Raw genomic sequence first — 27306 nt, forward strand, 5'->3', positions numbered from 1 at the left:
TGACTATATCAAGGATGACTCGCTGAGGAAATGTCAGGAGGGAGTATTCATTACCGGTTACTAGTTAAGAATAGCCTGGCTGGGGATAAACTTCAGAAAAATAGGATTTACAACTACCAGTTACTGGGCAGAAGACCAAGGATGAGAATATCCGTCATCGGTTTGGATGAACATATCAAGGATAAACTCAACAGGGAAGAAAATCTGTCATCGGTTAGGATGAATATATCAAGGATATACCAACTAAAAAAAGGGTAGTAATTACATCTATCAAAATCTGGATAGAAAACCGTCGGAGAGAAAATCCGTCACCGGTTAGGATGAACATATCAAGGATTAACTCTGCGAGGGGACAAAGTAGGATTTACAACTACCAGTTACTGGGTAGGAGACCAACATAGAGAAAATTTGTCACTGGTTAAGATGAATATATCAAGGATAGACTTTCAAAAGGGGAGCAAAAAATAGGGATTACATCTACTAGTTACTGGATAGAATACCAAAGAAGAGAAAATCCGTCACTGGTTAAAGTGAACATATCAAGGATAGACTCCTGCAAGGGAAAAGAAAGATATTTGTCACCGGTTAGGATGAACATATCAAGGATATACTTCCAGGGGACTCCACTGGGGAGAAAAAGGGTACTTTTGTCGGGTATTAGGCAAGAAGTATCAAACTGCAAACTAAGAAGATTATTACCAGTTACTAGGTAATAGACTCTTAGGGGACCAAAACATCTATCTAGGTAAGAGCTAGAAAGAAAACGGTCAATCAAGACTCATCCCAATGAGGACATAACTCAAGGGGAGTAATTACATCCAGAACATCCACTGGAGAGGAAACTGAAATAACAATCATCCACGAGGAAACAAACTCAGTGGGGAAATGGAGAAAGGTTAAAGTTTTTTTGCTTAAGGGGCTGACATTCTACAATTTGAGGGAGGACAGACACTAGATTTGGTATGGGGATAAAGTACCGCCATAATAGTGAATGAGAATCTCAAGCAAATGAAGATGAGAGATATGCAAATCATGAAATTATCTGAATGTATATGTATATATATATATATATATATATATATATATATATATATATATATGATGATTATGGTGGCAAAAAGATCACAAAGGATACAGAGGTGTCGCAAAGGAATTGAATCACCGGTACAATCCTCGGTCAATCCACAAAATATGGAGACAACTGCCGGAGAACAGTTAGAGCAACATTTCAAGGGCTCACCCTAGCTGGGGAAAGAAGAGATCTATCGAGGATATAACATCCAATCTATGGGGAATTTTAGGTCAACACCATAAAAATAGGAGACAACACTACAGAGAACACAATCAACAAAAGCCGCTCAGAAACCAGGAGGAAACTCTGATTGGGAGCAAATGCAATCTACTAGGGAAGATAAACCAATCTCTCAAGATCAACCCTGCTGAGGAGATACAAACTTCACTAGGGATATACAAACTCCGTTGGGGAAGGCTGAAACTCTGTTGGGGACAAGGATACATCACAGGGTATCTAAATCAACCAACTCGGCTGGGGGAGATAGAAGTTCCACTAGGGATCAAACACTCCACCAGGGAACTGAATCTATCAGCTGGTGTAGCACCTCAAATTTGCACCTCCCATTTTGTGCATACATTTTCATTTTAGGTCATTAGCATTGCATGGTCCACTGCATAACATTGCATTGTCCATTGCCCAAGTGCAAGTCAACAGTCAAGACTGGTCAGGAGATCTAGTTGTGCAAGCAAGCAAGTGCATTTCCTATGGAAGTAAAGCCCTAGGGTTGGTTCATTGAGTTCTTATGACCTAGGGATCATTTTGAAGTGGTTTGGCCAAAGATTGGATGCTCAAAGATCATCAGTCAAGATGCAATTCATCTGAAACCCTAGAAAGTCAACCAAAGTCAACTGTGCATGAAATCATGGATTGGAAGGTGGGAGATGGTTAGAAAGGCCTCATTCATGTCCATACAAGTCTCATTTGACATTACAAACATCAACAATGAAGAATTTGAGGTCAGATGAAAAGTTTTCAAAAATAGTAAGTGACCTGTAATTTGAAATTGCCAAAAATGGAAAGGTTTTCTCCTCAAGTTTACATCCTCAAGAAAGCTTCATATGAAATTTTGTCCAACATGAAAGTTGAAGATCTTGTTCTCCCATTTTCAAAAAGTCCAAGAGCATGAATTTCTCATGTATGGTTGAAAAGTTATGGATCAATCTTTGCCAAGGAATTTTGAAGTTCAAAAGGGGATAACTTTCACACCAAAAGGCCAATTGAAGTGGGATTTTTTGTAACATTCTTATCTTGACATGAGCTATCCAAAAGATACATCAAAAACCATGCATCTCCATTACAAAATTTTGGCATTTTTCATTTGCAATTTGGAGGGAAAAATCTAATTTGAAAAATAGGCATTGGCTTTACACTTTTGCACTTGCCTTGGCTTCAAAACAGCATTTCATGTGGATTTGGCACAGAGTTCGTGCACTGTAGCATTCATTTACATGCATATAGGGTGAATTGACCAATTTGCCAAAACACTTGCATTTCACTTAATCTAATTGCATTTGGTTAATTGTGATTAGGAGAATCATTAGTCCACCATATATAAAGATAATCCTAACAGAAAACCTGGTGAACATTCATTTTGGTTCAGATCTAGATCTATTTGCTTCTTCTTCACAATTTTTTCCTCTCAATTTTTCTTCAAAATTCTTCTGAAACCTTGCATTGTTCTTGCTCGATTCATCATCCACAAGTGTAATTGAAGATTTTGGAAGCAAAGATTCAAGGATTTCGAGCTGAATCAAGGACTGTTGAAGGTTGCATCATTAATGGCAAGTGAAGATTCCAGCAAAATCGTGCAAGATTAACATCAAATCCTTCTTCCATTCACTCATTCAAGAGCATAGGATCATTTGTTGCTACCTTGCAAGGCTTGAAAACACTAATTTCAGTTCTGCATCTCTTTGAAGGTTAGGATTCAAATCTTGTAATTCTTTAAATCATGATATGCATTTTGTAGATCTTTGATCCCGGAGTATGCTGAGCTTTGTCTCGTTGATTTTCATCCAGAAATGAATAAGTTATGTTGAATATAAGTTTGATGTGTGAATCTTATTCTGTTTGATCCGTTCATGTTAGTGAGAATTAGGATAAATTGAGTTTAGATTGTTGATGTACGTGCAAAGACGAGTGCAATGGTGTATTGTTTGTGAATTTCTGTGACAAATGTTCTTGACCTGGAAATTTTGTGATGAATGTGTATGAACATGAAGAACATTTAGGGTTTTGAGTCCAGGAACGTGTTAGATCTTTGCCTCGCCCGTTTGCATGTGTTTTAGTGTTTCCGCTCATGTATTGGTACGCGTGGACATTACATGGCGTGATGATTGGTCCAGACTGATTGGCGCTGCCACATCAGCTTTAATGAAACGGTGAGTTTCATTGGAAGCGCGCCTTGGTTCAAATTGTTGGCCAGTTTGATACTTGCCTGAAGCAATTTCACATAAGCGCTTTGCATTTTATTCTTTGACCACCATGCCATTTCATGTACATGCTCTCATGTTTTTTTTATTTTTTCCATTCATTCAAAAATCCATATCTCCATGAATAATTGTCCAATTGACCTGAGTTTTTTGCCTGATGTTCCTCATGATGTCTACTATTTTTTGATGATTTTTCCAGAAATTGTGCACGTATGGATTTTAATTTTGGCTAGGGATTGTGTATACATGTGTTTTCTTGACATGCCTTGCCATTTTGATTGTGAAATGATGAGATTTTATCCAACACTCTTGAAATTTTGTGTGCTTAAAATAGACATCCTAATGGTTATTTTGGTATAAAGTTTGCATTTTCCCATTTCTGGTTGATGCGATATGATCTGTTGAATGTAGGTGTGACAATATGTGTCACGCCTTTGCTTGCTTGACTTGTTGATTTTATTTACCATGCCAACTCAATGCCAATTGATATGATTTTTCGCATGATGCTACTTCTGGATGTTAGGATGGCTTGTGAATTTTTATGGAATTTTTGGATGCATTTTGGATTTGTTTGAGATTTTCCTTTCTGGCTTGTCATTTGTGGACTTTTGGATAGTCATGAATTTAAATGATTTGTGAAATGCTTGATGTTTATCATATGAACCTGAAATTTGCACATGGATTCTAGACACTTTGAAGTTTATTGTGGCTTTGATTGGATGTTTTTATCATGTGTGGATTCTGTTTTATGCTTGTGTGAAGTTGATGTACCATTTTGTGACTCATTTGAGCTTGTTTGTGCATACGTTGCCTTATGGAATTTATTTGCCATGCTTCCACTTATCCAAATGACTTGATTTTTGGTATGATGATCATGTGATGGATGCTGTTTATCCATGATTTTTCTTGGGATTTATTGAATTATGTTTGAGTTGATGTGGATTGGTTCATTCTGTTTTCTTCAATGAGCTTATAAATTGCATGCTTTGCCTTATGTGCTTTGTGAAATGAAATTGGTTGATGATATGGATATGAGACCACTTGGATGATGTTCTTAATTGATTAAACTTGATTCATGCCAATTTTCATGTTATGTTTTGAATTATTTCTCCCCCTTTGACCCTAGGCCTTGTCCTAGTGGTTAGTGCTTATGTTTGAGTTGTGTTTTCAGGACAAGAAGCATATGGCCTTGAGGAGTTTGATTCATTTGCTCATTTGGATTGATAGTTGATTGATGTTGATTAACATTAAGTTGTTTTGTAGGTGGATTAGCTCTTTTGAGTTGAGCAATTGCTTTGCTCGATGCATTGCTTGTGTACAGTTGACTGTCTGTTGTCTGTTTGACTTTTGGATTGTATACTGATTGTGTTAGATTGTTTTCAGGTACCTTAGTTGCTATAGTTCATTGTGAACTTGCTTTTGCTTTGCTTGATAGCTTGATCATTGAGGTATAGTGTCTCTGACTCCATGTAGTCTGGAAGACCTGGCCTGTTATTTGGTTAGACACCTGTCTGAAGTCCTCCTTAAGAGGCAATGCTTGTGTTTGTTTATGTTTGTGTCAAGCAGGAAAAGACCTCTATGAGGCAATTAGCAGATAAAAGAGATGTGCAATCCATCTCCTGCTATTCAGTTGAGTCATCCCTTTGCTCACACACCTTGTGTTGATGCATTGTGGACAGTAACCCAAGATCTTTTGTTGAGTCAGTCATATGTGTAGAAGGGTTCCAACTTTCTGAACCCACACTTTCATCTGTCTAAAGCTCTCCCAGGCCAGGGATAAGAGCTGTGAGGCACACCCCTCACTTCCTATTTCATCTGCTTCACCCTAACTCTCAATGTTAGGGTTAAGAGCTAACATCATCCGATTCCAGTTGGCTTGTGTTTCACAGCCTAACCCTTGTGTGAGCCCACTTTGTGTGTATATAGTGTGTGCTATTTGTGATTGTTTGCTTTGACTGTGCTGTTTAGGATAGCTTGCTCCCTGTGCAAGTTAGATAGCAACCTTAACTTAGGGATGATATGCATGATAACATCTAGGCTCGAGTCGTAGTCTCCCTAGTTGTGTCTCCCTTTGTATCTGGTTAGGCTAGTCCTTTGTCCCTGCGTAGGGGAACTACGTCGCCCTGATCCTCATACCAGATGAGGTACGTAGGCAGGAGATGAGAAGATCTCTCCGGGCGCCCTTTTGTTTTGTTTGTGTGAGTTGTTTCTCCTTTTCTGGTTGGAGTCTGATGTAAGTCCAGCGATTGGCATTCGGTTTCCATTTTCTTTGTTGGAGTCTGACATAAGTCCAGCGATTGGCAGTTGGTTTCCTGTGTGTGTTTGTTGGTTCGGAGTCTGATGTAAGTCCAGCGATTGGCATTCGGTTTCCATGTTTGCCTGTTTGTGTGGAGTCTGACGTAAGTCCAGCGATTGGCAGTCGGTTTCCTGTGTGGTTTTGTTTGGCGTGCATTAGCCGAGCTACGAGTGCTCTGATTCTTCTTTAGTCCGAGAAGATACGTATGCATAGGATGCGACATCCTAGCGAGCACGTTTCCCCCTGTCCTTAACAACGTCGACTCTGATGTCTGTGCCTGATAGACTACATAGGCCCAGGATGCGATATCCTGCCGAGTTAGTTTCTTTTGTCTTTCCTGTGTCTCTTTCCAGCCTTGTGTGATGTTTGAGCAGCGTGTTTAGCAACCTTTATCCTTCCTTTTGTGCGTGGATCCCGTCGAGTACGACGGATGCGTAGGGGTGCTAATACCTTCCCTTCGCATAACCGACTCCCGATCCCATTCTCTTTGGTCGCGAGACCATGTCCTTTCCAAGTTTACTTCGAGCGTTTCCTTTCCCTCCTTTGGGATAAATAACGCACGGTGGCGGCTCTGTTGTTTCGTTTTCCCGCCGGTTTTTCGCGTAATGCGACAGCTGGCGACTCTGCTGGGAACAATAGAGAAGTTGACCTCTTGCTGGTCCATCTTCCCCAAGCGAGTCTCTCCTAGCGCTCTCTAGGTTAGGGTTTTGGTTGCTGTTTGCTGTTATTTATTGCATTCATTTATTTATTGTTTGCATTTATGTGTGCATTAATGATTGCTGTAAGACCCCAATTTTGGGCCCTAAGATCCCTCATGGCCCATATCATTCATATCATAACCTCAAGGATCAATGCATGCCTTTGCTTTCCTCTTAGTGGATAGATTGCCTTGTGGGTTTGTTTCTTGATCACCAAGCATACTTTGCATTTGTATATCTTTGCTTTCATATGTTTATCATTCAAAAAGTGCAAAAATATTGTCAGTCTAACCTTTTTGCTTGCAGTTGAAGCAATCATCAGCAGTTAGGTCAAAGTCAGTCATTGGTCAGTCAAAGCAATGGATGGTGGCCATTCTTGCAGAATTTGGGCACCATGATCAACAATCAAAAGTTCATACATCTTGAGACATCATTTGAAGTCAAGTTCTCAAGGATTTAGGGTTTGGAATTCATCAGAAATGCTCCAGTCAGTCCAAAACCCTAGAAAAGTCAAACTTGGTCAACTGTTGATTTAATCAGAGATTTGATGGATAGAATTGATTTGAAGGAGTTCATTCATGCTTGTATAAGCCTCATCTATCATGTTCAACCCCATCACGGAAGAAAATCAAATCAATCAGAAATTTTCCAGAAATAGCAAGTGGACCTGTAATTTCAACTGCCAAAAATGGAAACTTCTTGATCTCAAACTTACATCATGATACAAGCTTCAAATGAATTTTTGCCCAACATGAAAGTTGAAGATCTTGTTCTCCCATTTTCAAAAAGTCCAAGAACACCCAAATCCCATGTGTGGTTGTCAAGATATGATCAAATCATTTTCACCAATTTTTGAACTTCAACAAGCCATATCTCCCAAACCATAAGGCCAAATTTGGTGGGGTTTTTTCCTACAAACCACATTTTCATCCTCTTTCCAAAAATATAATTTCATGACCTAAAACCTTACCATTCAAAATGGCATTTTTGGACCTTTTTCATTTAAATTCAAAGTTTGACCAAACTTTGACTTTTTGAGTTTTTGACTTTTTCTTGATTTGGTCAATTGGGAAATGTTCCATATCACATTTGTGACTTGTTCCAATTCCAAAACCATCATCATACCACCATTTTCACATCATTTTGAATCAAAATGCAAATTTGGCATTTGTTGCAAATAGAAGTACATAAGCAAAGCAAGGTACAGCATGCTGCAGCAGACCACAAACAGCATTTTGTTTGGTCATTTGCAGTCTGTCCAAGCCCACTCAAGCAGACAAACACACCCCATTTTCCACTTGTTCCATAATTAGCAAAAAGGCAAAATGCATCATTAAGCAAAAACCAACTTACCATTGGATTAAGTGATGCTAAACAGATGGTATTTAAGCTTTCATTTTCTGATTCCAACCCTAGTTTTTGGCAGCCATACAGAAAAAAAAATACTCTTACTCTCTCATCTTGCATTTTTGCTTGACTGAGATTTTCTGCAAAAAGCTGTAAACCCTCGAGCTTTCTTGGCTTTCCTCATCATCCATCATCATTGTAGACTGCTTTCCAATTGAAAAATCCTAGCTGGACCAACATTTTCAAGCTCTGTTTTACAAAGGACCTTTAATGGCAAGATGAGATTTGAAGAGCTCCAAGTGTTCTCGAGCTAGAAAAGCTTCAACATCCTTCACTACAAAGCATAAGCATCACCTGTTTGCACCTTATTCCATCAATACATAACTGTTGCTACGATTTCTTCCAAACCAAGTAAGTTATCGACCTCCCTCATATGCCTTGCTATGTTATGTTTATGAAAGGTCTTGGTATGCTAGTTTCAATGCAATTTGTTTCGAAGGAAATGGTTGTGACATGAGGGAGAAATCTGAGTTTTTATTTTTGCATACAAATCTATTTTCCATCGATTTACTCATTTGTGGTGGGTTCAGTAACAATCATGGTTGGAATTTTGTTATTTAAGGTCTGCTAATGCTATTGCTGTGCTTAATTTGCTGTTCTGGGCATGTCCATTTTTTTCAAGTTCATAGTGATGATGAATATCCTGTTGTGATAAACCCTTATACTATGTTCCAGAACTCCAATTCATGTTGTGTGGTTTGCTATTTGTTACATGTTGCTTGAAACTCACTATGCCAGGCCATGATTATTTGTTAATACTGGTTGATGTTTGGCTCATGATGTTGCTTACTGCTATTCTAACCCTAAAACCTGCCAAGAAATCTCATGAGTATGATGTATGCTGTTGTTCATGATTGGTTTTTGAATGCAAATCGATGATGAATACATGAGTGCCATGCTGCTTGCTTGATGCTTATTTTTTTTGAATGAGTTCATAATGATGGAAGTTGCTATTGACTGCTTGCTAAATCCATGCTGATGTATGTTTGTGCTAAGTCATTTTGATGTTAGTTGATGTCAGTTATTGCATGAGCATTGAGGCTGGTTAGGTTTATTTTGTTCATGGTTGATAAATGTTGCTGAATGATTTTGCCATACCATTACTATGCTGTTGTCTGTTTTGTTTGGATGCTAATGAACACATCATACCATGCTGCTAAAGTCCTGCTGCAGTTTTGACAAATATTGAATGATGCTTAACCATGCTGTTAATACCCTGCTGTCATCGCAACCTTGAACATGCTCAGAAATTCATATTGATTCATGTTCTGTTTGTGTTAGTATGCCAGTTGAATACTGTTACCTTACTTTTGAAATGTTGGTCGAATGATGATGATTGATGAACATTTATATGCCATGCTGTTGTTTTTTGATGATCATTGCTGTTGTGAAACCTTGCTGCAGTTTTGAATTCCCATGGTTGTGTTGGTTCTGTTGTTAGCTAAATGTTGTTTAATAATGATGCTTCATGGCCATGCTTGATCATTGTTGCTTCTGTTATGTTGGGTTGTTCATGACTGGTTTTATGATGATGAACATTGAATGGTAAAATGAACCCTGCTGCTGTTATGTTGGTTCTGTTATGTACTGTTGTTGCTGCTGTGTTGTTTTGGAAACTCTAAGATTAATTTCCAGAAGTTTTCCTGCTGTTTGCTTGATGACTATGTATGATGAAGAATGATGAATGAATGTTGCTGTGTGTTTAAACCTTAAGTTGCCTAGAAAATCTCATGAGTATATTTATGCTGTTGTTGTTTGGTGATGCATGAGGGTGGTGTTCATGAGTTGTGTTTATTTGATTGATAATACTATGCTGTTGTATGCTTGGTCAAATCATGTTGCTTGATGTTGTTGATGCTTGCTTGAAGACACCATGAACTTGATGCAGTTTTGAAACCCGACATCTTTTCCAGAATTTTTCATGATGTTTGTGTTGGTTTGGTTGTTAGCTGATGTTATTTAGTAATGATGTTATGTTGTTTTGTTTTATGGTTGATGCTTTGATGATGAACACTGAATGTTGCATGATGCTGTTAGTTGATTTTGTCTGTTGGATTGCTGAAAGATAAGCTGAACAATTGCCTGGCTGTAGAAACCCTAGGGTTTATGTCTTAAACTCAGAAAATTCGTTCATTGGCCGTGTCCACTGTTTTATTGGCTGGGAGCTAATCAAAACATTTCATTTCCCTTTGCCAAAACGCACAGCATTGATAAGTGATGCGTTATTTACGCTTGTGCCACTGCGTTGACCTTTGTTGACCACTAGTTCATGCCTTTTGCTCATGCTTGCACCAATTTATCATCCAACTTCACAAATTAATTTCTCATTCATTTTTATTCCAAAAATCTTGAAATTTTTTCCTCATATTCATGAATGTGTCCTTCATTTAATTGTGAATTTAATTATTTTTCCATCGGTTGGATTTTAATTGATAATTATTTTCCCAACATGTATGCATAAATGACACCCTTTGCCATTTCAATTGTGAAATTCTCATGTTGCATTCAATGAGTTTGAAATTTTTTGCGGTGAAACTAGACACATTGATCTTCATTTCCATATAAAGTTTGTGCATTTATCATTTGTGATTTGAGAGTTATGATTTTTTGAAGTTATGTGTTGAATTTGGTGCTATACCATGATCATGCATTTTCCCAATTTTTGTTCACATGCTTCCTCTTATCCAATTGACTCTAAATTTTGCATGAATGATCCCTTGCATGTCTAGTTCATGTATGAATTTTCTTGGAATTAATCTTGCTGTTTTCCATTTGATTGAGAATTTCATTCCATATTTGGTCATTTGTTGACTTTTTGTGCTATGCCTTGCCAAATCTTTTGTGAAATTCTCAAATCTTATTGTATGACCATGAAATTTCATATGTGATAACTAGACATCTCAAGCTTTGCATTGGTGTTAATCTCATTCATTTCTCGTTTGTTTTCAAATTGATATGATTTTTTGAAGTTGACCCATGTTTGTTGACTTTCACCATGCTTACTTGAATTTGGTTTGACTTCATGATTTTACTTGACTGCCTTCCTCTCATCCAAATGCCATGAAATTTGACATGTATACCATGTTAGATGTTAGGATTGAGTGTGATTTATTTCATAATTTTTGAGAATGTTTGAGTTGACTTTTGAATGAAGTCTTTGCTGTTGACTTTTGTATGCTTCTCTTGCCATGCTTTGCATCCTTTTGCATATGAAATGACCATGATGCATGATATAAGTTTGAATCCAATTGAGAATGCTTCTTGAATGTTTAAACTTGGTTTGGGTTGACTTTTTTCTGGCTGCCTTGACTTTTCCTTTCATCATTGACCCTAGGCTAGCCCTAGTGGTCTTCTAAGCTTATGTTGAGTTCATCTGTTTCAGGTTGAGCACCAATGCCCCAAAGACCTTTCAATTTTGATTGAGTTGGTTTGTTTTGTGCTAACACTTGTTTTTTAGGTGATTCATATGCTTGAGTCTTTGTGCCTTGTACAATTGATCCCTCTGTGGTTGACTTTTGTTTATCCATTTGCTTCTGATTTTGACTGTTGAGCTGTTTAATGATGGTTTGACTTTTTTCAGGTACTTTAGTTGCCTAAGTTCTTTGAACTTGCTTGCTTTGCTATTTAGCATTTGCTTTGAGGTATAAACCCTTCTTCTTCATGTAGTCTGGAGACCCGGTCTGTTATTTGACCGGGCAAACTGTCTGAAGCCCTCCTTAAGAGGCAATGCCTGTGTGTGTTTAATTTTGTCCTAAGCAGGAAAAGTCCTTCAAGTAAGGCAATTGGTGGAAGGTAGGGATAAGCAATCTATCCCCCACTATTCAGTGTGTCCTCTCTTTGCTCCCATTACATGGTTGAAGCATTGAGATAAATACCCAAGATCTATAGAGTCAATAATGTGGAGAGAGTTCCTACTTTCTGAACTCCCACACTTTCTTATATGCTCTCTCTGATATGAGATTGAAGCAATGAGGCACACCCCTCATTTCCTATTCATCTGCTTCACCTGAGCCCCTCAATGGCCAGGTTAAGAGCGACCTTCACCCATTACAGTGGACTTTCAAAGTCAAACCCTCTTGTGTGAGCCCCCATTGTTTGGCTATAGAGTGTGCTGTTTGATATTCATTGACTGATTGATTGCTTCGTATGCACTTGCTTGCTTATATGCTATGCATTTATCTTCACCATCAATTGCCATTAATGCATGATCATCTCATTTGTTTTGTGATGCTATCATTGTTGTTTGCCCATTGAGGACAATTGTAAGTCCATTGCTTTGGCATTTGCTCCTGTGATATGGAAGGATAGAGTGTAAGACCTCATTGGTCACTCATATCTTCTGTTTATCTGTGTGTATGTGAGGATACAGTTATAAGTCCCTGTGAGTTGGCATCTGTTATCCTGTGATCATAATTTGATCTGTTTGATGTTGTATGTGAGGTTGCAGTTATAAGTCCCTGTAAGTTGGCGTCTGCTTTCCTGTGATCATAGTTGTTTATCTGTTTGTGTGAGAGGTTGCAATTGTAAGTCCCTGTAAGTTGGCATTTGCATTCCTGTGATCATATTGTTGCTTTTGTTTCTTGTATGTGAGGATCCATTGTAAGTCCCAGTGATGTGGCATTGGATTTCCTAGGACCATACTGTGGAATTAACCTAAGTCCAGATAAATTGGCAGTTGACTTCCCTGTTTCATCTTTGTTTTCTTCTGAGGAGATTGGTGTAAGTCCATTGAGTGGCATCTGATATCCTGTTCTGTTTTAGGAGACTGGTGTAAATCCATCTATTGGTATCCGGTATCCGCTTTTATTTCGTTGCCTGTGGAGATTAGTGTAAGACCATTGAGTGGCATCTGATATCCCATTTCGTTTTAGGAGATTGGTATAAGACCATTGATTGGCATCCGATATCCGCTTTTGCTTGCTTTGCTTGTTTGTTATTATTAATTGCTATTCCAAAGGACACACTTGAATCATCTGCTATATGATCTCAAGAAGTGAACCTTCTAAGAAGTTTTACTATCCATCCTTCATCCATTCACTATCCATTATGTCCTAAGACTTTTCACACTCTATCTTTCAAATTTGACATAAGTGTTGTGCAAACATCTTCATGTTTTTCTAACTAAAAACCTGGACTCAAGTCCTTGACCTTTTTCAAACTCATTTCATAATACTTCTTTGAATTAACCTTAATTATACCTTGACTCCATTTTTCATAATCACAATCAATTAACTTCACTCATTCACTTGTTTTGGCTTTGTCCATTAATCTTTTCATGCATTAGCCATAGGCTTCAATTATCTTTGTGGTTGATGTAAATCTTGCCTATCCTTAGTGAGTCGACAGTAAGACTTCCGTACTTCAAACAGGGCTAACCCCTCTAGTACGTCGAAGCTATCCTCACATGGTGGATGTTGTTTTTGGTCGAGTGTTCTCCCATTGATAATGAAAAGCCTCAGTGCTTGTGTTTAAAACTGAATCCACCAACTTTTGGAAATCTTTTAGCCGAACTACGGCGTTCTGATCCTTACCTTTGATGGAAGGTACGTAGGCAACGGGTTCATCCGTTCGAACCCAATAACAAATAAAAACTTGTATATTCTTTTCTCACCATCCCAATCATGTTTGCACAATCCTTATGTCATAACAAATAACAATATTTTACAACAAGTGTGAAAAGGGCTCCCTAGGAGTACCTAGGACGTGATGGGTGCCTAACACCTTCCCATTGCGTAATTTACCCCTTACCCAGAATCTCTGATCTTTTCATTAGTTTTCTACGTGTAAAACTTCTTAGGCTTTTGTTCGCTTTTTAGCCAATCCTTTGGATAAATAAAAGTGCGGTGGCGACTCGAAAATTTCAATGTATCTCATAGCTTATGGTTTAATCGATAGATCATACAGCGACGAATACACCGCTACAGAAAAGTGGCGACTCTGCTGGGGAGTCTCTCACCAGAATCCTTGGTGGTATTGCCTACTTTTCACCCTTGTTGTGCTATATTGTTATTCTTTATCTGACATATTTTTGTACAATTTGGGATGAATGTATTGATTGTAATGTGTGAATTGCTTGATATACATTTGCTGTTTGCTTTGGTGATCTGTGAGATGAGTTCTATACCCGAACTCGAGTGCACTCTAGGATAGGAGAATGGCATAGTCTTGTCGACTGGTGTGGAGTAGTCCTTAGCCAGTTGACTTGCGAGTCCATTCACTTGGTGGAGGTCATGTTGAACTAATAATGTCACGCAAGTTATTTGTGGATAGACATTATTCTTTCAATCATGTTCCGCAGAAGCCAAGGACCTTAGTTTACCAAACCCATCATGGCCTATTTTTAGGACCGTAGTGCGGAGGTCGTTCAGATGTCAGTTCTGATACGATTGTTACGCGATACTACACTCATAAGAGTTTCTCTTGAGAATATTCTTGGAATACGAGTATTCGTTCCTCCGATAATATTCGAAAGATGGAACGATGATTATGGGAACCTCTGATAGAACATGTCTGGCAGGTTTAAACCCTAGTACACTCCCTTTGGGTGGTTCTTAACCGAGACCCCATGCTCGTGACTCTCAACAAACCCGTGATTCGTGGTTGAGTCGTTCAAACATTGTTAATATCAATGGATCCCGGATCAGGTGTAAAACCAAAAATCCACCAAAGCGGCTGGTTGATATTAAGAATGTCTGAACCGGTTCATGTACCGTTAATATCAATGGAACTTGGGTGTCGATAAGGTGAAAACCTAAATCCACCAAAATGGATGATTGATATTAGGGATACATAGAGCTTTCCCACGACCTTTGTTTGGCGTGCTTTGCTTGATCCTTGAGTGTGATTGTTGCATTCATGCATTCACGCATTCATCCGCATTCATATCATCAGAAAAGAGAAAATTTTCAAGGAACTCAAAGGAGTTTATTTGCAAAAATTTTCAAAACATGAAAAAACCGGAAAAATTTTTTCACCTGATATATTTGATGAGATATTCTCATGTAAGATCAAAATGCTTAAATATTTCAAAGTTTGCAAATAAAACCCTCGGGTTCCTTTGATAAAAAACAAGCATATGCATAAACACTTCATGCATCATTTGCATAAACAGGTGTTTCGTTCCGGTCTCCAGTCCAGTGGTCTGACCCTGCGATCTTCATTTATTTTGAAGACGCACTTTGCCGGTATTATACTAAAGCCAACTCTGCCAGATTGATGGATCATCCTGAGCAAGAGAATTGTGAATTCAGAGAGGATTTTGCCAGCCTAAGTGCTTTTGATGGATTTATTCCTGCTGATGGATTTATTCCTGCTGATGGATTTATTCCTGTTGGTGGATTTATTACTGTTGATGGATTTATTCCTGATTAACCAATCCCGGGCTAGCATTGGCTACTGTTCTGGGGCACTTAAGGAGCAAGGATTGTTCGCAAGTGGAGGATTCACCCATGCGGATCAGCCTGAAGAAGAAGAGGCTACTGCTATCTTGGAAGATGCAGAAGATCTGAACAATTTCATCATACCTGGTGGTGTCTGCCACAATTGGGTCGCTGTGGATGTTCCTACGGTCATTCATAAGTCAGCGTGATTTGTTCACTTTGTGCAAAACCCTTCTCCCATGCCAAAAGGAGAAGTGATGACATTGTTGGCAAAGCATATATACAATGATATTTTCATTCAATTTTTGCATTGTCAAACATTTGTTTTTCCTTTGTTTTCACTTTTTGCTTTTTGCATGAAATCAGTGATCACAAAAAACCCTGAAAAACAATAAAACAACATTTTTTTTCATCTGCATAAATGATTTGCTTGTTAAATTCAAATGCTTTTCATTATCCAGAGTCATTATGCAGGGATTTCAAAACCCATTGAACATAATGATCCAACGCCATCTCCCAATCTTGAAGTCCTTGTATCTGAGGCAGAGGAAGATGATGTTGAAGGGGATTCCTGACGAGATTACCCACCTTCTTGAGCACCAGAGAAGCTCATTCAGCTGTATCATGAGAATCAGCAAAACAGTCAAACTGGGGCATTAAAAAAAAAAAAAAAAAAAAAAAAAAAAAAAAAAAAAAAAAAAAAAAAGAAGAAAAAAGAAAGAAAGAGGGTGAAAAATAAGAAAAAAAAATCAAAAAGCAGGAAAAATTTTTCAAGATTTTTCCAAGGAAAAAAGAAAAAGTATACCCTCAAGTCCCTAGTTGACAGATGCTGAATGGATTCAGAGTCGTTATGACCAGCTGAATTTGATTGAAGAGAAGAGATTGACTGCCATGTGCCATGGTCAGTTGTATCAGCAGAGAATGAAGAAAGCATTCGACAAGAAGGTCAAGCCTCGCGTGTTCCGAGAAGGTGACCTTGTGCTCAAGAAAGTTTTGTCTTTCACGCCCGATTCCAGGGGCAAGTGGACTCCAAACTATGAGGGTCCATATGTTGTTAAGAGAGCCTTTTCAGGCGGAGCTTTGATGCTTACAACAATGGATGGGGAGGATTTCACTCGTCCTGTGAATTCAGATGCAGTTAAGAGATACTTTGCCTAAAGAAAAAAAGTATATGCAAATGAAAAAAGAATGAAAAAAAAACAGAATAGCTCGCTAAGTTGAAAACCCGAAAGGGCGGCTTAGGCAAAAATGAGCGTCTCGGTGGAGAACCCGCAAGGGTAATCCAGGCAAAAATTAGAGACTTGAAAAAAAAGAGATATATTTGCATCCCGCTAGATTGAGTACCTCACTCTGGGGCAATCTGGGCAAAAATTAGGGATTTGGCAAGTAACTGCATCCTGACAAGACTTTCTGGTTCATCAGTTGTCATTTCGTCAGAAGATTCTCGATTCGTCGTCAACTGAAGCTTCGGATACATCAAGATTCAAATTGGTGGAGAAAGGATCATTATGTTCAATGTAGCCCTCTTCCAATATATATCACTGATTTCAAATTTGTACAGATCTATGGAGTCTTGCCATTTGCGGACTACCATTCTATCAAATCAATTTGAGCTTTTTATCCAATTATTTGCACTCTTATTTGTTTCAATTCAACAAATGTTTTGCATGTTTTAAATTGATAAAATGTCATTGTTTTAAACAAATCAATTTTTTCAAAATTTTTGTTTTAACAAAGTGAACATTCACAAGATTGAAAGGACACTCAAGAATATCTCAGTGCTCTCCCGAGGGTGGCATGATTCCCAACAGGTAAGACATTGGTTCATATTCCTGGTTTGGTGGTATCTTCTTTCTTCAGATCTCGGTTGAGGTTGTTCCTCGAGCAGATTTGTTGTTGGGGTTGTTCCCCAGTACAGTCGCAAGTAATTTGTTGCTGAAGGCTTCGTACTCTCCAGCAGCAGTTTTCCCCTAGCATGGGTGTTTTTCTTGAGAAGTTGCGGCGGTTGATGGTTTGTCACCTTGGTGCCCCGTCACTTTCTCCAGTGGGTCGTATATCCCCAGACTTTATTTGTCTCCTCAACAGTCATGAGTATAACTGATTGATTGATACTCCCCTCGGAGTCGCGAGTAGAGACTGTTATTAACATCCCCACCAGGGCTGCAAGTGGAGTTGTTACCGCTTTTCTCCCCATGCAGTGCGCCAGCAGGATTTGTCTGTTTCCTCAGCACGTTCGTTTTCTTTTGAAGACTCAGTAAGTCAGTGGTTTGATACCCGGTACTTTACCCTTTCCCCGGCGAAGTCGTCTGTGGAATTGTTGCTATCTCTCCATCAGAGTTATTCTCTTCAGCAGAGCAGGATTTATTTTCCTACTCAGTGTTTGTTTGGGTTGACATCCCAGTATTGCAATCATCTTTTCCTCAGCTTAGTCTGCAGAATGTTTGTTGTGGCAGTTTCGCCTGTCGAATACTCCTTCAATCTCCCGATATGGTTGGATGATGGCTTTGGCCTCCAGTGAACGGATGTATTTCTTGACTGTTTGTGATCCCCAGTAGAGTGGCTTACATTGCAGAATCTACTTGTTGTGATCAGTTTGCTGTGTATTCTCCCAAGTGGAGTGGTCCGTTACAGAATATATTTGTTTGATCTGTCCTCCCTCAGTGGTTTGTTCCCAAGAGAGTAGCTGACAGTTTTTCCCCAATAGAGTTGATTATGCAGTTAGATTCTATTTGGATGGTATTATTCTCCCTCAGTGGGTTGTTCCCCAGCGGAATTATGTGGATTTGCTTCTACAGCAGTTCGTGTTTATGCACCCTTTTGTTTCTCAGTTGACACTGGGACCTCCCCCTTGCGGATATCTTTGGGATTTCTCTTGTTCCCCTACAGATTTGTCTTGGTGGCTGTTTTGCCCGTTGTGACTTTCTGTACCCTGATTGGACTGTTTCCTGATATTTTTGATTCGCTGCTTCTTCAGCAGTACCTGCAGATCTTTGCTTTACAGCATATAGATCTCCGCAGATTGGCTCTCCAGTTGGTTTTTTCCCCTGGAAGTATAATACCGGACGTTGTTCCTGAACCTGTTTGTGTTAGAATTGTCTGTTTTGTCAGCATTCATCACACATAAATCACGCGTATTCATGCATATTCATAAAACATTCAAATATTCATGTTGCATTTCTTGCCATATATCTTTTGTTTGTCGTGTCTCCTGCTATGGTGATATAGATCTCTTTACAGATCTCCCCAAGCAGATGTCGGGTGTTATAAATCTCTCCATATAGAGTCAGCCCATAAGCAGAAAATATTGTCTTTCCTTCTGCAGTTCCCCACTGAGATATACCCTCGTGGATGACGGTTTCTTCCGTTTCCTCCCAACATATATTGGGATGGATTTTCCTATTTGAGTTATATCCTCATTAGGACGTGTCTTGATTCAGTCTGTCTTTTCGGATCGTTCCCGAATTGACTATTTGTCAAAAATCTTGTGCTTCCCAGTGGGTTGTTCCCCAGCGGAATGTTTTTGGGCCTCTACCCTCATAACTGGTAGTTGTAAGTCCTATCTTTCCTGGCTTTCTTAACAGAATTTGTGGTTATACACCTTTTATTCTCCAGCCAGAGTTTTGGTTTTCTACCCTCATACCGGTAGTTGTAAATCCTATTTTCCTGCTCTTCAGCAGTTTGTGGTTTGTTATAAACCCTATTTTGGTTTCCCGTGCGGATTTGTGATTTGTTCTATCCCCACGTGGAGTCGTTGGTCTTCTACCCCGTATTCGGTAGATGTAAACCCTAATTTTTGTGGTTGTCTTCATCCAATATTTGATGATGATTTTCCTTTGCTTGTATAAGTTGCTCAGATCAGCACTTATACCCCCAGCAAGTCTTTTGTGGATAATTGCCGTATGCTAGCAATTTTATCCCCAGTGGGTCTTTTCACCGTATGCTAGTGATTTGTTCCCCGGATCATTGGTTGTTTACCAGTGCATCCCCAGCTAGTCTTCTGTCGATAATTGCCGGATGCTTGCAATTTATCCTCAGCAGTTCGCCGTTCATTTACCTTTCTGTTGGTAATGTTTGTTGCTCCTTTTGATTGGTTATCATTATATACCTAATTTGGTATCCCGATGCCTTTCTTTTCGGTTGATTTATCCTTTATTAACCCAGTAACCGGTTCAGGATAATCTTCCATGCGAGTATATTATTCACGGTCTGCCGGTAATGAATAATATATCTCATGCACTCTTCAGTCGAGACCTTTTGTGTTTCCCCAGTCGAGTAAGATTCGTTATTTCCCTTTGCGGAATCGAATATATTCTTGTTGTTGGATAATTGCCGGATGCTTGCAATTTATCCCTTTGAGTTGTCTTTCGTTTACCCGTATGCTTGGTATCGATTGTCTCTCTTTTTGGTTAGTCACCTATTATATACCCAGTAACCGGTATCTCTGGTGTCTTTTCCTTTCGAGTGTATTATTCACGGTCTGCCGGTAATGAATAATATATCTCATGCGCTCTTTAGTTGGAATCCTTTGTTGATTTTCCCCAACTGAGCAAGATTCGTATTCTTTGTAGAATCGAATAGCCATCCTTTAACCAGTTTGTGTTTCGGATGATGAGTGTTTTGGAAGTGAAAACCAATTCACGTTTTCGGTAGATCACCTATTATATACCCAGTAACCGGTATCTCTGGTGTTTCTTACCATGCGAGTTTATTATCTACGTTCTGACGGTAATAGATAATATATCTCATGCGAGTATTCTTATCCACGGTCTGCCGGTAATGGATATTATATCTCATGCACTCTTTGGATTTGTGTCCCTAGTTGAGTAAGATTCGTTTTCCCGTTGTGGATTCGAATGTCCATCCTGTAAGTCGATTTGCTTTTTCAAGCCCTCCTTTTGGATGATGAGTGTTTTGGAAGTGAAAACCAATTCACGTCTTCGGATTTTATCCTATAAACAACCCAGTAACCGGTTCAGGATAATTTTCCTTTCGAGTATATTATTCACGGTCTGCCGGTAATGAATAATATGTCTCATCTGAGTATTCTATCCACGTTCTGACGGTAATGGATATTATATCTCGTTCACTCTTGAGTCAATCTTTTGATTGTTTTCCCCTCAGAGTAAGATTCATATTCCTTGTGGAATTGAACATCCATCCTATAAAACAAGTTTGCTTCTCTAGCTCTCTTCAGGATGATGAGTGTTTTGGAAGTGAAATCCAATTCACGCTTTGGTCGGTCACCTATCATATACCCAGTAACCGGTATCCTTGGTGTTCCCTCCTTTCTACTCCCTATTATGACCTCGGTCCCCCCTGTGGAGTCAGATTTTCCTGAGTTTGTTACCCGTATGCTCGGTAACATCTCATTTGTTTTGTTACTTCCCCAGTGGAACTTTTTGTTGCTTCTCCTCAGGAGTCAGCTTGTGTCTCTCCAATGGATTTATTTTCCTTTGGAATTCTGTTCCCCAGTGTGAGTTCTTCACTCCCCAGTGAGTTCTCCAGTCTGTTTTTCTGTTTTCCTTAATCAGAGTCGTGTTTTGATCACGTTATGTCAGTTTTGTTTTTCCCCAGTTTGGAGTCGTGTCTTGTTCACACATTTCTTTTTCTTTTATTATCCCCATAGAGTCTTGTTTGAGTCTCTGTTCCTGGTGAGTGTACCACTCCGACGGATCGTCTTTTCTTCTGTGCGAATCATATTCCCCACAGAATTTGTGTCTTTTACATACATACATCTACATCATGAGGTCTCTTAGGGACCAAAATTTGTCTCATTACTGTTATTTAAGCCCATTCTACCGCGTCGAGATGAAGATTTCTAAACTTCACTTCTCCGGCTAGAATGACCTTAAATAGGGGCATCTGTAAGACCCCAATTTTGGGCCCTAAGATCCCTCATGGCCCATATCATTCATATCATAACCTCAAGGATCAATGCATGCCTTTGCTTTCCTCTTAGTGGATAGATTGCCTTGTGGGTTTGTTTCTTGATCACCAAGCATACTTTGCATTTGTATATCTTTGCTTTCATATGTTTATCATTCAAAAAGTGCAAAAATATTGTCAGTCTAACCTTTTTGCTTGCAGTTGAAGCAATCATCAGCAGTTAGGTCAAAGTCAGTCATTGGTCAGTCAAAGCAATGGATGGTGGCCATTCTTGCAGAATTTGGGCACCATGATCAACAATCAAAAGTTCATACATCTTGAGACATCATTTGAAGTCAAGTTCTCAAGGATTTAGGGTTTGGAATTCATCAGAAATGCTCCAGTCAGTCCAAAACCCTAGAAAAGTCAAACTTGGTCAACTGTTGATTTAATCAGAGATTTGATGGATAGAATTGATTTGAAGGAGTTCATTCATGCTTGTATAAGCCTCATCTATCATGTTCAACCCCATCACGGAAGAAAATCAAATCAATCAGAAATTTTCCAGAAATAGCAAGTGGACCTGTAATTTCAACTGCCAAAAATGGAAACTTCTTGATCTCAAACTTACATCATGATACAAGCTTCAAATGAATTTTTGCCCAACATGAAAGTTGAAGATCTTGTTCTCCCATTTTCAAAAAGTCCAAGAACACCCAAATCCCATGTGTGGTTGTCAAGATATGATCAAATCATTTTCACCAATTTTTGAACTTCAACAAGCCATATCTCCCAAACCATAAGGCCAAATTTGGTGGGGTTTTTTCCTACAAACCACATTTTTCATCCTCTTTCCAAAAATATAAATTTCATGACCTAAAACCTTACCATTCAAAATGGCATTTTTGGACCTTTTTCATTTAAATTCAAAGTTTGACCAAACTTTGACTTTTTGAGTTTTTGACTTTTTCTTGATTTGGTCAATTGGGAAATGTTCCATATCACATTTGTGACTTGTTCCAATTCCAAAACCATCATCATACCACCATTTTCACATCATTTTGAATCAAAATGCAAATTTGGCATTTGTTGCAAATAGAAGTACATAAGCAAAGCAAGGTACAGCATGCTGCAGCAGACCACAAACAGCATTTTGTTTGGTCATTTGCAGTCTGTCCAAGCCCACTCAAGCAGACAAACACACCCCATTTTCCACTTGTTCCATAATTAGCAAAAAGGCAAAATGCATCATTAAGCAAAAACCAACTTACCATTGGATTAAGTGATGCTAAACAGATGGTATTTAAGCTTTCATTTTCTGATTCCAACCCTAGTTTTTGGCAGCCATACAGAAAAAAAAATACTCTTACTCTCTCATCTTGCATTTTTGCTTGACTGAGATTTTCTGCAAAAAGCTGTAAACCCTCGAGCTTTCTTGGCTTTCCTCATCATCCATCATCATTGTAGACTGCTTTCCAATTGAAAAATCCTAGCTGGACCAACATTTTCAAGCTCTGTTTTACAAAGGACCTTTAATGGCAAGATGAGATTTGAAGAGCTCCAAGTGTTCTCGAGCTAGAAAAGCTTCAACATCCTTCACTACAAAGCATAAGCATCACCTGTTTGCACCTTATTCCATCAATACATAACTGTTGCTACGATTTCTTCCAAACCAAGTAAGTTATCGACCTCCCTCATATGCCTTGCTATGTTATGTTTATGAAAGGTCTTGGTATGCTAGTTTCAATGCAATTTGTTTCGAAGGAAATGGTTGTGACATGAGGGAGAAATCTGAGTTTTTTATTTTTGCATACAAATCTATTTTCCATCGATTTACTCATTTGTGGTGGGTTCAGTAACAATCATGGTTGGAATTTTGTTATTTAAGGTCTGCTAATGCTATTGCTGTGCTTAATTTGCTGTTCTGGGCATGTCCATTTTTTTCAAGTTCATAGTGATGATGAATATCCTGTTGTGATAAACCCTTATACTATGTTCCAGAACTCCAATTCATGTTGTGTGGTTTGCTATTTGTTACATGTTGCTTGAAACTCACTATGCCAGGCCATGATTATTTGTTAATACTGGTTGATGTTTGGCTCATGATGTTGCTTACTGCTATTCTAACCCTAAAACCTGCCAAGAAATCTCATGAGTATGATGTATGCTGTTGTTCATGATTGGTTTTTGAATGCAAATCGATGATGAATACATGAGTGCCATGCTGCTTGCTTGATGCTTATTTTTTTTGAATGAGTTCATAATGATGGAAGTTGCTATTGACTGCTTGCTAAATCCATGCTGATGTATGTTTGTGCTAAGTCATTTTGATGTTAGTTGATGTCAGTTATTGCATGAGCATTGAGGCTGGTTAGGTTTATTTTGTTCATGGTTGATAAATGTTGCTGAATGATTTTGCCATACCATTACTATGCTGTTGTCTGTTTTGTTTGGATGCTAATGAACACATCATACCATGCTGCTAAAGTCCTGCTGCAGTTTTGACAAATATTGAATGATGCTTAACCATGCTGTTAATACCCTGCTGTCATCGCAACCTTGAACATGCTCAGAAATTCATATTGATTCATGTTCTGTTTGTGTTAGTATGCCAGTTGAATACTGTTACCTTACTTTTGAAATGTTGGTCGAATGATGATGATTGATGAACATTTATATGCCATGCTGTTGTTTTTTGATGATCATTGCTGTTGTGAAACCTTGCTGCAGTTTGAATTCCCATGGTTGTGTTGGTTCTGTTGTTAGCTAAATGTTGTTTAATAATGATGCTTCATGGCCATGCTTGATCATTGTTGCTTCTGTTATGTTGGGTTGTTCATGACTGGTTTTATGATGATGAACATTGAATGGTAAAATGAACCCTGCTGCTGTTATGTTGGTTCTGTTATGTACTGTTGTTGCTGCTGTGTTGTTTTGGAAACTCTAAGATTAATTTCCAGAAGTTTTCCTGCTGTTTGCTTGATGACTATGTATGATGAAGAATGATGAATGAATGTTGCTGTGTGTTTAAACCTTAAGTTGCCTAGAAAATCTCATGAGTATATTTATGCTGTTGTTGTTTGGTGATGCATGAGGGTGGTGTTCATGAGTTGTGTTTATTTGATTGATAATACTATGCTGTTGTATGCTTGGTCAAATCATGTTGCTTGATGTTGTTGATGCTTGCTTGAAGACACCATGAACTTGATGCAGTTTTGAAACCCGACATCTTTTCCAGAATTTTTCATGATGTTTGTGTTGGTTTGGTTGTTAGCTGATGTTATTTAGTAATGATGTTATGTTGTTTTGTTTTATGGTTGATGCTTTGATGATGAACACTGAATGTTGCATGATGCTGTTAGTTGATTTTGTCTGTTGGATTGCTGAAAGATAAGCTGAACAATTGCCTGGCTGTAGAAACCCTAGGGTTTATGTCTTAAACTCAGAAAATTCGTTCATTGGCCGTGTCCACTGTTTTATTGGCTGGGAGCTAATCAAAACATTTCATTTCCCTTTGCCAAAACGCACAGCATTGATAAGTGATGCGTTATTTACGCTTGTGCCACTGCGTTGACCTTTGTTGACCACTAGTTCATGCCTTTTGCTCATGCTTGCACCAATTTATCATCCAACTTCACAAATTAATTTCTCATTCATTTTTATTCCAAAAATCTTGAAATTTTTTCCTCATATTCATGAATGTGTCCTTCATTTAATTGTGAATTTTAATTATTTTTCCATCGGTTGGATTTTAATTGATAATTATTTTCCCAACATGTATGCATAAATGACACCCTTTGCCATTTCAATTGTGAAATTCTCATGTTGCATTCAATGAGTTTGAAATTTTTTGTGGTGAAACTAGACACATTGATCTTCATTTCCATATAAAGTTTGTGCATTTATCATTTGTGATTTGAGAGTTATGATTTTTTGAAGTTATGTGTTGAATTTGGTGCTATACCATGATCATGCATTTTCCCAATTTTTGTTCACATGCTTCCTCTTATCCAATTGACTCTAAATTTTGCATGAATGATCCCTTGCATGTCTAGTTCATGTATGAATTTTCTTGGAATTAATCTTGCTGTTTTCCATTTGATTGAGAATTTCATTCCATATTTGGTCATTTGTTGACTTTTTGTGCTATGCCTTGCCAAATCTTTTGTGAAATTCTCAAATCTTATTGTATGACCATGAAATTTCATATGTGATAACTAGACATCTCAAGCTTTGCATTGGTGTTAATCTCATTCATTTCTCGTTTGTTTTCAAATTGATATGATTTTTTGAAGTTGACCCATGTTTGTTGACTTTCACCATGCTTACTTGAATTTGGTTTGACTTCATGATTTTACTTGACTGCCTTCCTCTCATCCAAATGCCATGAAATTTGACATGTATACCATGTTAGATGTTAGGATTGAGTGTGATTTATTTCATAATTTTTGAGAATGTTTGAGTTGACTTTTGAATGAAGTCTTTGCTGTTGACTTTTGTATGCTTCTCTTGCCATGCTTTGCATCCTTTTGCATATGAAATGACCATGATGCATGATATAAGTTTGAATCCAATTGAGAATGCTTCTTGAATGTTTAAACTTGGTTTGGGTTGACTTTTTTCTGGCTGCCTTGACTTTTCCTTTCATCTTTGACCCTAGGCTAGCCCTAGTGGTCTTCTAAGCTTATGTTGAGTTCATCTGTTTCAGGTTGAGCACCAATGCCCCAAAGACCTTTCAATTTTGATTGAGTTGGTTTGTTTTGTGCTAACACTTGTTTTTTAGGTGATTCATATGCTTGAGTCTTTGTGCCTTGTACAATTGATCCCTCTGTGGTTGACTTTTGTTTATCCATTTGCTTCTGATTTTGACTGTTGAGCTGTTTAATGATTGGTTTGACTTTTTTCAGGTACTTTAGTTGCCTAAGTTCTTTGAACTTGCTTGCTTTGCTATTTAGCATTTGCTTTGAGGTATAAACCCTTCTTCTTCATGTAGTCTGGAGACCCGGTCTGTTATTTGACCGGGCAAACTGTCTGAAGCCCTCCTTAAGAGGCAATGCCTGTGTGTGTTTAATTTTGTCCTAAGCAGGAAAAGTCCTTCAAGTAAGGCAATTGGTGGAAGGTAGGGATAAGCAATCTATCCCCCACTATTCAGTGTGTCCTCTCTTTGCTCCCATTACATGGTTGAAGCATTGAGATAAATACCCAAGATCTATAGAGTCAATAATGTGGAGAGAGTTCCTACTTTCTGAACTCCCACACTTTCTTATATGCTCTCTCTGATATGAGATTGAAGCAATGAGGCACACCCCTCATTTCCTATTCATCTGCTTCACCTGAGCCCCTCAATGGCCAGGTTAAGAGCGACCTTCACCCATTACAGTGGACTTTCAAAGTCAAACCCTCTTGTGTGAGCCCCCATTGTTTGGCTATAGAGTGTGCTGTTTGATATTCATTGACTGATTGATTGCTTCGTATGCACTTGCTTGCTTATATGCTATGCATTTATCTTCACCATCAATTGCCATTAATGCATGATCATCTCATTTGTTTTGTGATGCTATCATTGTTGTTTGCCCATTGAGGACAATTGTAAGTCCATTGCTTTGGCATTTGCTCCTGTGATATGGAAGGATAGAGTGTAAGACCTCATTGGTCACTCATATCTTCTGTTTATCTGTGTGTATGTGAGGATACAGTTATAAGTCCCTGTGAGTTGGCATCTGTTATCCTGTGATCATAATTTGATCTGTTTGATGTTGTATGTGAGGTTGCAGTTATAAGTCCCTGTAAGTTGGCGTCTGCTTTCCTGTGATCATAGTTGTTTATCTGTTTGTGTGAGAGGTTGCAATTGTAAGTCCCTGTAAGTTGGCATTTGCATTCCTGTGATCATATTGTTGCTTTTGTTTCTTGTATGTGAGGATCCATTGTAAGTCCCAGTGATGTGGCATTGGATTTCCTAGGACCATACTGTGGAATTAACCTAAGTCCAGATAAATTGGCAGTTGACTTCCCTGTTTCATCTTTGTTTTCTTCTGAGGAGATTGGTGTAAGTCCATTGAGTGGCATCTGATATCCTGTTCTGTTTTAGGAGACTGGTGTAAATCCATCTATTGGTATCCGGTATCCGCTTTTATTTCGTTGCCTGTGGAGATTA

The sequence above is a fragment of the Lathyrus oleraceus genome, chromosome 3 (genome assembly GCF_024323335.1).
Source record: "Lathyrus oleraceus cultivar Zhongwan6 chromosome 3, CAAS_Psat_ZW6_1.0, whole genome shotgun sequence".
NCBI classification, from domain to species: domain Eukaryota; kingdom Viridiplantae; phylum Streptophyta; class Magnoliopsida; order Fabales; family Fabaceae; genus Lathyrus; species Lathyrus oleraceus.